Source organism: Dasypus novemcinctus, chromosome 27 (genome assembly GCF_030445035.2).
Source record: "Dasypus novemcinctus isolate mDasNov1 chromosome 27, mDasNov1.1.hap2, whole genome shotgun sequence".
Taxonomy (NCBI): Eukaryota; Metazoa; Chordata; class Mammalia; order Cingulata; family Dasypodidae; genus Dasypus; species Dasypus novemcinctus.
Genome location: NC_080699.1, coordinates 51,997,451 through 52,011,588, shown reverse-complemented (window position 1 = coordinate 52,011,588; position 14,138 = coordinate 51,997,451).

The window sequence follows — 14,138 nt, the reverse complement described above, 5'->3', positions numbered from 1 at the left end:
CACTCTGGTTCAGTGGTTAAGCGCCAGCTTCCCATTTACAAGTTCCCAGGTTCAATCCCTGGCCCCATAACCCAAACAAAACAAAACAGAACAATAATTAAATAAGATAAAGTACCATTTAACCCTTCAAAATCATCATTATCAAGACTGTAAACCACTAGAGGAAAATATTTGTAATATAACATTGAACGAATAAAACAAATTATAAAGTTAACTATATAGCTACAAATACATTGTATTAGGTTAAAATGCATATATATACTCTATTAGTAAAAGAAGAGCTGATGCAAAATAGCAGAAATCGTTTGCTTTTTATGAAGGGTATTTATCTGGGGTCGAAGCTTACAGTTACCAGGTCACAAAAGTGCAGGCTACCTCCCTCACCAAAGTCTATTGCCACATGCTGGAGCGAGATGGCTGCCGACGCCAGCAAGGGGTCAGGCTTCCTGGGCTCCTCTCTTCCTGAGGCTTGCTTCTCTCCAGGTTCAGCGCTGCTTTGCTCTCTCCACAAGGCCAGCTGTAGATTACAAGGCAAATGGCACATCTCTCTTCCCGGGGCCTCTGCCGTATCTGCTTCTCTGTGTGTTTCCTTCCCAGGCTCCAGCTCAAAAACTCCCAGCTCTGTCCTTTGCCATGTCTTTTCTCTGTAAGTCTCTGTATGTGCAGGGATGCAATGTCCTACTGACATGACCCAATCAAAGCCTTAATCATTGTTTAATCAAGTAAGAGAAACCTCTCAATCCAATACAATCTAACATGCCTGGAAGAACAGACCAGGTTACAAACATAAACCAATATCTATTTTTGGAACACATAAACAATATCAAATTGCTACAGAGTCTATGAAAAAGATGCATGTAGGGAGGAAAGTAAGAGCAAAAGGGGCCCCCTCTGGAGGCAGCTGTTTAATAAGAACTGCTCCAATAGTCACAACACCCCTGGGTTGGGGACTGGACCCTTGGTGTGCAGAAGGAGGAGACAGAGTCCCTCCAGGGAAGGGTCATGTGGTCCCCTGAAGGTGGCTGCCTGGGCCTGTTAAGCCGGGATCTGTAATTCTGAAATGAGGCCCCTCGTGTCCTGCCAATCATGCATCCCCATCCATGGCCTTGTAAATGGGATGGGCCATGCCATAAAAGGTTGGATAAAGCTGCCCAGTACTTTGGAGGACAGGGGTCTCTGTGTAAGAAAACTGTCCATGATTCAGTGTCAAAGGAGGCCTCCTCAGGTTGGAGATAGATTCTGAGTCTCTTGTCTGCATGCTCAAAAATGCTATGTGCATTGCATCATCCCAATCTTTCTAAGTAAAATTGGACTTACAGCTGAGAGTCTTTTGAAGACTCCATGCCCCTCTCCTATCAACTTAGGTATTTATGACAGTAGGAAAAGGTCCATTTGTGTATGGTGGGTATTACTGCCTAGGCAGATGCCCACTGGCCAACAACTGGGAGCCGGGAAGCCTGCCCTGCAGGGCTGACCTTGCAGCAGAAGCCTGAAGAGTGGGTGGGAGTGAGGCAGGCAGAGTGGGAGAGCACCCCAAGGAGAGGACACGGCCTGGGTAGGACCTGGGGCTACCGCGCTGGTCTTTCCTTCCCTCTTATCCTTAGAGAGCAAGTGAAAAAGGGAATTATTAAAATTCCCATGACCCTGCCCCGCCCCCCAGATGGCCTTAGATCCGCCCTCCATCAAGCAGAGATTCTGCCCCGCCATTCCAGCAGCTGTTTGCGCTTGACAAAATGCCCAGTGGTATTGTTCGATCCTTACAACCACCTGGAGGGAGCAGGTGTCCGGCCCCTGTACAGAGGGGAAACTGAGGCAGGGGGTGGTGTGCCTTCCTGGGCCACACAGTAGGTGTGCCTCTCCTCGTCCGGGCAGCCTCCCCCACCCCCGTGCAAGATGCACGTCCCAGCGCCTTGGCTCTGGGTGGCTGGGGGGTCACGTGACACATCCAGGTAAAGCGCTGAGCAGGTGGAGCTCAAGGCCGGGGCTGCCGTCGTGAAGACGACGACGAAGCGCCTTCCCGGGAAGCCCGAACGGGGTTTGAGTCCTCCCTCCCCCGAGAACCTGCAGCCCCGCGGAGAAGGGGCGTCCTGCGGAAAGGGGCCCCGGGAGCGGGGACGGGGCTGCGCCGGGACAGCAGCTGGACCCCCGGCGACAGGCAGCGGTGAGCCCGGGGTCGGGGTGAGGGGGCTCTGCGGAGGGACATGGTGGGCGCGGGGGCAGGAGGAGACGGGGAGCCCCGGGATGAGGTCCAGGGGGGCCCAGGCGGCCCAGCGTGAGGAACGCCGCCAGCGCGGGGAGCAGGCGCTTCAGATTGTTTCCATTCTAACACCTTTTTTTTAAAAATGTACTGGATGCATATCACTTAACACTTTACTTTTTAAATAATTTCAAACTTACGTACTGTGGCAAAAACAATACAACCCCCACACACACACAGAGGACTCCAACATACCCCCACCCGCTTTCAGCATTTTCCCGCCTTTGCTGCAGCAGACTCCTCTTTACAGCAGCGTTTACCTGGAATTCGCTTCCCCCTAAATTTAATGACGCACCGTGCAGGAAAGGTGGGTACACACGCGCGGTGGGAAATGAAAGCCCCCATCATCTGTAACTCACCACCCCCGGCAGCCTGGTCATCCTGTGAGTCTCTTTTTCCCGTCTTGAAAAGAAAAGAAAAAAATTCACCCCCGAAGGGGCAAAAAAAATTCCAAGTGCCTGAGAGATGACTGCACGGGGACGTCCCGTGGCTGGGGAGGTCCAGGCAGGCTTCTGGAGAGAAGGTGGGGTTCAGGATGGACCTCAGGGAGTGTGGGAAAGGGCGACGTTTAATTTCCACAAAGCGGAAGCTGGAGCTGCTCTGTGCTGAGGAGGGAGGGAACGGGCTTCCGGCGGCTTTGGCGCGCAGGGAATTTGAAAAGTGGCGCCAAAATGAGGGGGCCAATGGTGAGTGTCAGGGGCGGGGCCAGTGGTGAGAAGGGCCAATGGTGAGAAGGGGCGGGGCCAACAGTGAAGACGGCGCCAAATTGGAAAAGCCGCCAGCAGTGGAGGCGGCGCCGAGGCCCAGCCCGCGCGTGTGGAGAGGCGGGAGCAGGGACTGGCGCGGGTCGCGGAGCTTAGTTAGACCACGCGGAGAGGCTGGGACCCCTGAAGGGCCCAGTCAGTGGGGCCCAGGGAGGGCCCTGCGTGCTAGCTGGGGGTATAAGCCTCAGCATTCTTGCTGTTTTGCGTCGGTCATTTTACCCAGGTCTGCGCGCGTTCTTGCAAGATGGTTAATTAAGTCTTTTCTCCTCCACACTCGGGGGAGCCTTAGTTTTGTTACAGGTGCGGCTTCCTTTTTAACAGGAGGGGCAGGGGTTGAAAAGAGCACAGGAACAGAGACGGGATTCCGGCCAAGGGGGCCACGCCAAGCTGGGAAAGGAGCTAATAAAGGGGCTGCCGAGCGCACCCCGCGGCCAGCCCTGCTCCCGCCCACAGCCCTCGCCCGCGCTTCATCCCCCAACGACCCGCGGGGAACACGGAGTGGCCTCACTCAGCACGGGTCCCCGAGCCCACCCACCCCGCACTGCTGTGAGGGGCTGAGGCTCCCACCCAGGGCCGGGGGGACGGCGGGTCCCCGGAAACGCCAGCTGGTTGTGGGGGGTGCCAGCCGCGCCCAGCGCCCACCCGGGGGTCCTCGCGGGGCAGAAGGCGCTTAGAAGCCGCGCACAGCGGGGGGAAAGGGAAGAGGAAGGGGGCGGGCGGGCGCCTCGCGGGGCTGGCCCCGAGCTGCGCGGGCCTCACCAGGGCGCCCCAGGCCTGACACCCTCCGCTGCCTCTGAGGGGCCCTCGGGCACGCGCCTGCCGGCCTCGAGGAGGTCACCAGGCCCTGACTGCTGGTGGCCCAGCCCAAGCCCCTCCCCTGCTACCCGGTTAGGGAGGTGGGGAAGGGCAAAGCCAGGCGAGGAAACCAGCGACGACAATGTATTTAAACCTCTCCCGTGGGCGCGCGCCTGCCGGCTCCTGAAGCGCTCGCGCTCCCGTCAGCAGCGTGGGGAGCAAGCCCACCTGGCCTTCCCGTCCCCAGTCCACTCATTCCTGGCAGTGCTCAAGCCTGGGCTTCCTCATCTGTAAAATGAAAGCAGGCAGCGGATGTGGCTTGACCGGTTGAGCGCCTGCCTCCCATGTACCAGGTCCTGAGTTCAATCTCAGGCACCTCCTAAAAACAATCAACTCGGGGGAGCTGGTGTAGCTCAGTGGCTGAGCGCCGGCTTCCCACATTCGAGGTATGAGGTCAATTCCTGACCCCAGTACCTCAAAAAAAAACAGTAACCCCACCCTTCTTGTCCAAGTTCAGTGCCCCATCAACCTGTTGCCACCTTCCTGCTGGCCCTTTCCTTCCTGGTACCTCCCCACCCCCTTCTCCAGAGGGTACCGCCTCTGCGCTGCGCCAGGCACCCGGGCCTCTGCCAGCTGGGAGTTGAGTCAGACCTGGATCCACCACTGCACAGCCGCCCGCTGAGCTCGGACAGCCAGAGGCTCCTTGTCTCGGCTCCCATCCAGTGTGCACCAGGCCCAGGGGACAGCCGGGGGAGGGGGAGGAGGCGGGCGGAGGGAGGCCCAAGGCCATTGTGCTCTGGGACGCCAGGCCAGGGCAGGGGCTCTGCCAGCAGAAGACTGACCTCCAACAATGACGTTTCTCCCTGGGTGTTCCAGAAGGCATCGGCCGCCTTCTAATTCAAACCAGCAGGAGGAGGCGCCATAGGCTGAGTCTCAAAAAGTAGACAAGAGCCCCCTAGAAGGGGCTCTGGCCAGGGGCCCCCTCCCCTGCCTCCTGAGCCAGGCCCGGGCGCATCCCCCATGGGGCACAGCACCCCCGACCCCTCGATCCCTGGCCCTGCGCGGGCTGTGGAGCCTGCGGTCATCATGGGAGCTCTGGTTTTAGCTGCGCTTATGAGCACCCTCTGAATGCCAGCGTCTGTGCTAAGAACTGCATGTTCACCACCTCTCAAAACCACTCACTCTTTTTTTTTTTTTCTCCCTTAAACTTTTTATTTTCACATAATTTCAAACTAACAAGACAGTTGCAAAAATAATACAAAACCAACCCAAAGAACTCCAATTTGCCCCTTCCCCCCACCCCATATCCAGAGCCACAATTTTAACATTTTGTTTCATTCACTTTATTGGTCTATTTAGCTATCTATCATCAGTCCAAATATCTGTTTATTTTCTAAATATTTGAGAGGTTGTTACATCGTGTTTCCTGAACACATAACACTCCTATGTACCTTTCCTAGGAGCAGGATTATGTAACCACTTTAAGTCCAGATTTATCAAGTTCAAGAACTTTAGCATCAATATAAAACTTCCAGTCTATATTCCAATATTTTCGTATGTCCTTTAGGGCCTTTTCTCCTTCATTATTTCAACCACCTCTTCTTTTTTTAAAAAACTATAGTTTCATTAGAGAAGTTGTACACTTACAAAGCAATCATACACATGTGCGGAATTCCCATACAAGACCCCTCCACCAACACACTACATTGCTGTGGAATATTTGTTACAGATTATGAGATAACATCAGACTATCACCTCCAACTATGGTCTATGGCATACACTTGGCATATTTTTCCCTACCCCCCTATTGTTAACTCAGTACATCTTTGACATTGATGCAAGAATATTACAGAATTGCTGTTAACTATAGTCTATAGGTTACATTAATTGTATTTTCCCACTGCTTCTCCACATTCCCACCATCTTGCAATAGTGGTGTACATTTGTTCTAGTTCATAGAAGGACATTCTTATATTTGTACTATTAACCACTATTATCCACCTCTGTGTTCAGTATATTATTCAGTCCCTAGATTATTCTCTAGCTTTCTTTCAATTGACATTTACATCCCCAGTTACCCTTTTTAGCCACAACCCCATTTACAAACCAGCTGTGTTATTAGTTCTACTCACTATAATGTGTTACCATCAACTCTATCCATTTCCACACTTTTACAGTCAAGTTAATTAAAACTTCTACATATATTAAGCATCAGTACACCTTCTCAGCCCTCCTCTTACCTCCTAATAACCTGTACTCTAGGGTTTAACTCCATGCATTTACTCTTCGTATTTAGTTCATATTAGCAAGACCACATGATATTTGTCCTTTTGTGTCTGGCTTATTTCACTCAGCATAATGTCTTCAAGATTCCCCCATGTTATCACATGTGTCCCAATTTCATTTCTTCTTATAGCAGCATAGTATTCCATTGTATGTATATACGACATTTTGTTTATCCATTCACCAGTTGGACACTTGTCAACCACCTACTCTTTCTTGTTTTTATTTGTTGTTGCTTTTGTTTTTCTTAAACCACCTACCCTTACTGCATGCCACAGGAGAGAACGATGGGGCTGAGCAGTGTGATAAGACCTTGCCCCAAGTGCCCTGAGCAGGGCTGGAAGAACTTGGCTTTCAGCCCTGCATCTGCCTCGGGGCTCGTGCTTCCCCCACCAGGTTTCACTTTCCAGTAAATGGAAAGTTTAAGGCTCGCCACACGCCACCCACTAGGATGACTACAATGAAGACTGATGATGAGCATTGGCAAGGAAGGGGAGAACCTGGAAGCCTGATGCACTGCCGGTGGGAATGTGAAGTGGTGCAGCTGCTTTGGAAGACAGTTTGGTGGTTCCTCAAACAATTCAGCACAGAGTTACCACACACGCCAGCAATTCACTCCTCTATCTACCCAAGAGAAATGAGACTATTTGTCCATACAAAACAAATGCTCCTAGCAGCCTCAGTCACAATAGTCAAGAGGTAGAAACAACACAAATGTACATCAACTGATGATGGATAAACAAAACGTGATATAGGCATATGATGGAATATTATTTGACCATAAAAAGGAATGAAGAACTGATACATGCCATGACGTGGGTGGAAAACATTATATCAGGTGAAAGGAATCAGACACAAAAGGGCAAATATTGTATGATTCCATTGTTATGAAAATCCAGAATAGGGAAATCCACAGACACAAAAAGTAGATTTGTGACTGCCAGGGACTAGGGGAAGTTGGGAGAGTAAGGGGGTGATAGCTAATGGGCACAGAGTTTCTTTCTGAGGTGATGAACATGTTCTGAATCTGTGATAAATATATGAAAACTGTTAAATTGTAAACTTTAAATGGAAGAATTGTATGGTAGGTGAATTTTAGCTCAATAAGGCTGTTAAAAAATTAAAAGTTTTAAGATTCAGCCTTTACAAAGACAAATGAGTTTATATAAATACAGGTCTTCAAAAAAGAGTCAGGAGGTCATCAGAGGGGTGGCACTTATGCACACTTCAGCAGGACACTAGAGACAGCCAAAGTAGATGCAACCCCAGGTACTGGTTCGCCCAAGGGCTATGGAGACCCACAGGTTCTATGGTCATGGCAGATGGCTCTGGAGTTCAGCGCCGTGTCAGTCGACCCTACTTTGGAATTTGTGTTCCTGAATGTTATGGAGTTGGACTCAGATGTGAACTTTCTACACATGCCTCTTCTGTTACTTTTACTGAACCTGTGGTTGGTGCTAGGGTTGGTGTATACTCATGAGACTTGAACCTCTGGACTGGCCATGTGACACCTGGGCCCTGAGCCTCAGCAGAGTTGCAACTCCTACTCTCTGGTTTGTTGGACTTATCGAGGTCAGCTAAAATGGAGGTAAAAATGGTCAACCACCACACCAGGGAACCGAGAGTGCCTACAACTGCAAGCAGGAGAATTGCATCTACCATCCATGTGGAATCTAAGCCCCCTCTCAATATGGAGGTGGAGTGAACATCACCAGTGCAGGGTCCACAGGATGGAGGAATAAAATATTCCTCATTAAAATATTCCTCATTAGAGTGGACTCACTGATATTCTACTATGGAACTATTTTGATTAGTAATGGAAGAAATTATAGCATTGATGTGGAGACAGTGGCCACGGTAGTTGCTGAGGGCAGGGAGAGGGAGGAAGAGATGTGATGTGGGGGCATTTTCAGGACTTGGAGTTGTCCTAAATAATATTGCAGGGACAGATTCTGGACATTGTATTTCCTGCCATGACCCTCTGAATGGACTGGGGGAAAGTGTAAACTACAATGTAAACTATTATCTATGTGGTGCAGCAGTGCTCCAAATTGTATTCACCAAATTAAATGAATGTGCCACAATGATGAAAGAGGTTGTAGATATGGGAGGAGTGGGGTGGGGAGGTGGGGGTAGATGGGAACCTCATATATTTTAATGTAACATTTTTTGTGATCTATGTATCCTCAAAAAATACAATTAGAAAAATGATGGGGGTGGGGGTGGGGAGTGGGGTATATGGGAACCTCTTGTGTTTTTTAATGTAACATTTTGTGTGATCTATTAAGTTTTTAAAGAGATAATTAAAACATAAAATAAAAATTTAAAAAAAGGCTCAGGCTTTAAGGAGCTCACAAGTCAGGGAGGGACAAGAAGCAGATATGCCCCAGGAGAGTGATGAGGGCCACAGCACCAGCAAGCACAGGTGGAGGGGAGAGGTGGCCTGGGGATTAGGGCTGGCTGAGGACAAGTGCCTGAGTCCTGGTGTGAAAATAACAAGTTTTCCACCAGAGGCCACACTGGTCTAGTAATTTAGGAAGAGAGGGGTGCATCTCTCAGCTTAGGGAGTGGGGTCAAATGGAGAGGCAATCCTGGAAGGCTTCCTGGAGCAGGTGATACTGGGCCAAGTGTTGAAGAATGAATCAGGCAGAAAAGTGAGGGGCAGAAAAAGACGTCACAGAGAGGGCAAAGGCACACTCAGGGAATGTGCTGAGGGGCTGAGGGGCTGGGTGGGAGCTGGCGGGAGGCTGAGAGGGACCTTTGGAGGGATGGGGGCTCCTACCCCTTCCGGTCTGGCACTACCCCTCCTCTGTTCCCCAATGTGGGCCTTGGTTTCAACAGCAACAGCAAAAGCCTTCCATCTCAGAGGCTGCAAGTCTCTGACTCAGCCACTAAAATGAGGCTGATATTGAGCGATGAGGACAAACAAGCGACAGGGAGCAAGTACCGGGGTGCCCATGGCAGGAAACGAGACCTCTCAGATGCTAGGTACCCACGGGCCACATCCCACCACCCCAGGAAACATCGGCGCCTGAGAGAAATTGAAACAGGAACCCAGGTGACTTTCCCTGGGCAGATTCCAAGGAAGAAGAGAAGGTGGCATCAAGAGGGGCCACCCCACCAGCTTTGCACCCACCAGCCACCGATCAAAAGAGCAGGCAGGTGAGAGAAGCAGGTGCCCGGGCGTGGGCCCCGTCGCCCTGCTCCATGTGCCCTCGCCCACCCACCAGTCAGCTTCAAGTCAGCTGAACTGTGGGCCTCTGGCCCCCCCGTGGCCCTCAGACTTCCCAGCACAGCCACTTTCCTCCCCTTCCCGCCACTACCTCCCTGGGTCGCTGAGGCCCTGGCATTTATGCATCCTGAATTTGGAGCCAGACAATCCGGGTTCAGCTTCTGGCCTTGTGGTGATTTAACTGTGGGCTCGGAGCCTCAGTTTGCTCCCCTGTAAAATGGGCATCGGGCTTGCTGCTCTCTCTTTCTATTCCCAGCAAATTGGAAGACAATGTGTCATAGGTGACAATGAGGATCAGTGCAGAATTGCTTCAATGTGGAAACCCTTGGTGGCAAAGCAGATCTGAGGGAAGGGCGAATGTGGGCACGATGAGGTCAATCCCTCTACTGTTGTTTTTCACATTTTTATTGCAGTGAAATATACACATCACAAAATTCCCATTTTTACCACTTTCCTGTGGCTTTAATTACCCTCTCAACACTGTGTTCTCATCCCCAGCATCCGTCACCAGCACTTACCCATCTCCCCAAGTGGAATCTCTGCGCCCATTCAACAATCACTCCCCATTCCCCCTTCCCAGTCCCTGGTAACCCCTGATAGGCTTTCTGTTTCTAGGAATTTGCTCATTTCTTATAAGTGAAGTCACACGATACTTGTCCTTTTGTGTCTGGCCTATTTCACTCAGCATAATGTCTGCCAGGTTCTTCATCCTGTTCTGTGAATCAGAACTGCATTCCTTTTCACGGCAGGCTACTATTCTATTGTATGTCTATGCCACATCTTCTTTGTCTGCTCCTCCCTCTACTGACTGGTGCTGGTTCCCCCATGCTCTTTGGTGCAGCATTTTCACCTTTAAAAGCATCTTCATGTCTGTCTTTACCCCCATCTGACAGGAGACAAAGCTGAGGTCAAAGCAGTGGTGTGACTGAGAGCACCCCACACAGGGGGTGTCGGGTGCCTCTGGGCCTGGGCCCCTGACGCTGAGCTGGGGTGACAGGACCCTGGTGCTTTTCACACAGCAGCCCCGACCCAAGGCAGGAGGCCACACCACCACCCAACTCCAACTTCCAGGCCCCTGGAGGGTGCGCAGCCTGCAGCGGGGGAGAGTCACAAGCATGTCCTCAGGTAGCTTAAGGCCCCTCATGTGGAAGGGGAGTTAGGCGAGTTCTAGGTAGTCCCAAGGCAGAAGCAGGACAAGTGCTGGGGAGTTATAGAACAGAGAAGAGATTTCAGCTCATTGTGAAAGAAGCATTCCAAATACACTGACCTGGATAGAGACGGAGAAGGCCACCTGAGGGGTAGTGAGCTCCCTGCTACTGGAGGCGATCAAGTGCAGGCCAATCAGTTGGCTGAAGCAGTTCAGAGTGGAGCAAATTCTGTGGTAGAGGTTCACCTAGAGCAGGACTCCTCAATCTTGATACTGTTGACCTTGGAGCAGATAATTCTTTGTTTTTTAAAAATTGTGATAACATATATATAATATAAAATTGGCCATTTTAACATTTTGAGCATACTATTCAGTGCATTGATTACATTCAGTGTGCTACCATCACCGCCATCCCTTACCAAAACTTTTTCATCCTGCAACCAGCAACTCTGCACCATTGAATAATAACCCCAATTCCCCTGCTCTCTGTTTCTATATATTTGCTTATTCTAGATATTTCACATAAGTGGGACCATACAATATTTGTCCCTCTGTGTCTGGCTTATTTCACTCAACATGACATCTCCAAGGCTCATCCATGTTGTCACAGGTGTCAGGACATCACCCTCTTTATGGCTGCCTAATATCCCATTGTGTGCCTGTGCCACATTTCTTTGTCCACTCACCTGTCGATGGATGCATTTGGCGCTGTGCATACTCCGCTGTGAGCCCTGGTGCACGAGTGGCTGGGTGATAGCTTGCTGCGGGCTCTCCTGAGCATTGTAGCATATTAGGAGCATCCCTGACCTCTACCCACTAGAGGCCAGTAGCAGGTCCCACCATCCCCTCTGTGACAACCAGAGTCCCCAGACCCTGCTCCATGTGCCCAGGGAAGCAAAGTAGGCCTCGTTGGAAAACTGGCCTAAAAGACCTTAATGACTTTTAAGTAAGATTCCATCATACTCCACGTGTAACCACAAGAACCATTATCAGGAAGCAGATGTGGCTCAAGCAAGCACCTGGGCTCCTGCCTACCACACAGGAGGGCCCGGGTTCAGTTCCTATGCCTCCCAAAGAAATCGAGCAAGAGAGCGAGCTGACAGGACAGGCTGGTGCAGTGAAGTGATGCAAGGAGGAAAATAAGTGAGAGACACAACAAAGCAGGCACTGAGGTAGCTCAAGCAATTAGGTGCCTCCCTCCCACATGGGAGGTCCCGGGTTCAGTTCCAGTGCCTCCAAAAAGAAGATGAACACACAACAAATAGACACAGAAAGTGCAAACAACCCAGGGGGTGGGAGGTTGTGGAGTAAAGAAATAAATAATAAATCTTAAAAAGAAAAAGAACCACTGTCATTTTTGGAGCCCCTCGTGGCCTGTGCCATGCCAGGAGTCTTATACGCATCACCTCGTGGAATGTCACAGCTGCCTCAGTGGTCCCTCTCCTTGCACCATTCTTCCCCCACCCCCTGCCTGGCTTAATCTGTCCTCTTATGTCCCAATGACGTATCACCCCCTCCTCCTGGAGGCCCACCTGCCCCATCACGTTCACAACCCCCTTCTTCCCTGAAGAGTGCGGCGCTCATGTGAGTCTCCATCTGACACCGTCTTCCCACAGACAGCAACTCCTGGAGGCACCTGGCTGGCTCATCTCTGGTCCCCAGGAGCAGGGTCTCAGGGGAGTGAGGCGGAGACACCGCTCGGTGGCACTGACGGACCAGCCATGGTGCCCAGGCAGCCTGCCCCTGCGGCCTGAGCAGAGCTGCTACCCCGGGCAGCCAGCCAGCCCCTCGGACCACCCCTTCTGCAGACAAGGCCCGCCGGGCCCCTGCTCCCCAGCTCCTCCACGCAGAAGGCAGCCACGTCCAGGGAGCAGGAGGAAAGGGCCTGGAGAGCACAGGCCACTCCCCAGGCCCCAGAACCCACGCCGGGCCCTCTCGTCCAAGCTGGAGGATGTCACTCGGGAGCCCACTCAGGGCCTGGTGGGATGTGGTCAGGGTTGAGGGCGTCCTGGGCAAGTGGGTGTCATGGCACAGCATGGGGAGACCCCCACACCTGGTGGTCTACCCCCATCCTGGGGGTGCCTCTGCCCACCCTCTCCTCCTCTCAGGGCCTCAGAGCTTTCCTTTGTAAAGTGAGGAAGATTTGAATGTGAACATCAGTGCTTTTCACGCTTTCACTGGCATTTTAATTTTGATTTTAGCAAAAGAACCTCTCCCCCTTATTAAAGGAAAATCTCATGTGCTATCCCAACCTGCAGAACACCGATGTGCAAAAGCTTCTTTTTTTTTTTTAAAGATTTATTTATTTATTTAATTTCCCCCCCTCCCCTGGTTGTCTGTTCTTGGTGTCTATTTGCTGCGTCTTGTTTCTTTGTCCGCTTCTGTCATCGTCAGTGGCACAGGAAGTGTGGGCGGCGCCATTCCTTGGGCAGGCTGCTCTTTTCTTTTTCACGCTGGGTGGCTTTCCTCACGGGCACACTCCTTGCGCGTGGGGCTCCCCCACGCGGGGGACACCCTTGTGTGGCACGGCACTCCTTGCACGCATCAGCACTGCGCATGGCCAGCTCCACACGGGTCAAGGAGGCCTGGGGTTTGAACCGCAGACCTCCCCAGTAATGGGGATTGAACCTGGAACCTCATATTTGGGAAGCAGGCATTCAACCACTGAGCAACAACCACTCCCCAAAATATTCTTTTTTTAGGTGTTACAGGGGATTGAACAGAGGACTTTATCCATGTGAAGCAGGAGCTCAACCACTGAGCTACACCCACTCCCCATAATGTTCTTTTTTTAGGTGGTACCAGGGATTGAACCCAGGACCTCATACACGTGTAAAGGAGATGCTCAACCACTGAGCTACAACCACTCCCATTTTCTCATGTTTACAGATTGAGAAATTGAGCCTCACCACTGAGGAAAGTAACTGGCAGTTCCTCAGAAAGGTGTCTAAGAATTATATGACCTAGCAGTCCCATTCGTAGGTATAAACCCAAAATAATTGAAACCGAGGACTCAAACAGATATTTCTACCCCAATGTTCATCATGGCACTATTCACAAGAGGCAACAGGTGAAAGCAACTCAAGTGTCTATCAACAGATGAATAAACAAAATGTGGTATATCCACACAATGGAATATTATTCAGCCATTAAAAGGAATAAAGTTCTGAGGCATGCTATAACATGGATGAGCTTTTTTGAGTAAAATGGGCTAGACACAAAAGGAGAGGTAGCATATGATTCCATTTAAATGAAATAACTAGAATATGCAAATCCATAGACAAAGTAGAGTAAAGGTTCCTAGGGGCTGTGGAGAGGGAAGTGGGGCGTTATGGCTACATGGGGCAGGACTCGGGATGATGGAAAAGTTCTGGAAATGGATGGTGGTGATGGTAGGACAAATGTAAATGTAATTAATGCCACTGAATTGTACACACAAGAGTAGATAAAATGCTAAATTATCTGCTATATATGTTACCACAATAAAAAATGTTTAAACAATAACCAAAAAAGAAAGTAACTGAGGCTCAGAGCCCTGGAGTCCCCAGCAAGTGGCTGAACCGGAGTCATTGCCTTCCCCACTAGAGGCCTCGAGTGGCCGTGAGCAAATCAATCTATTCTGGGAGCTTGGTCCCCGAATCTGGAAACCGCGGGTGTGTG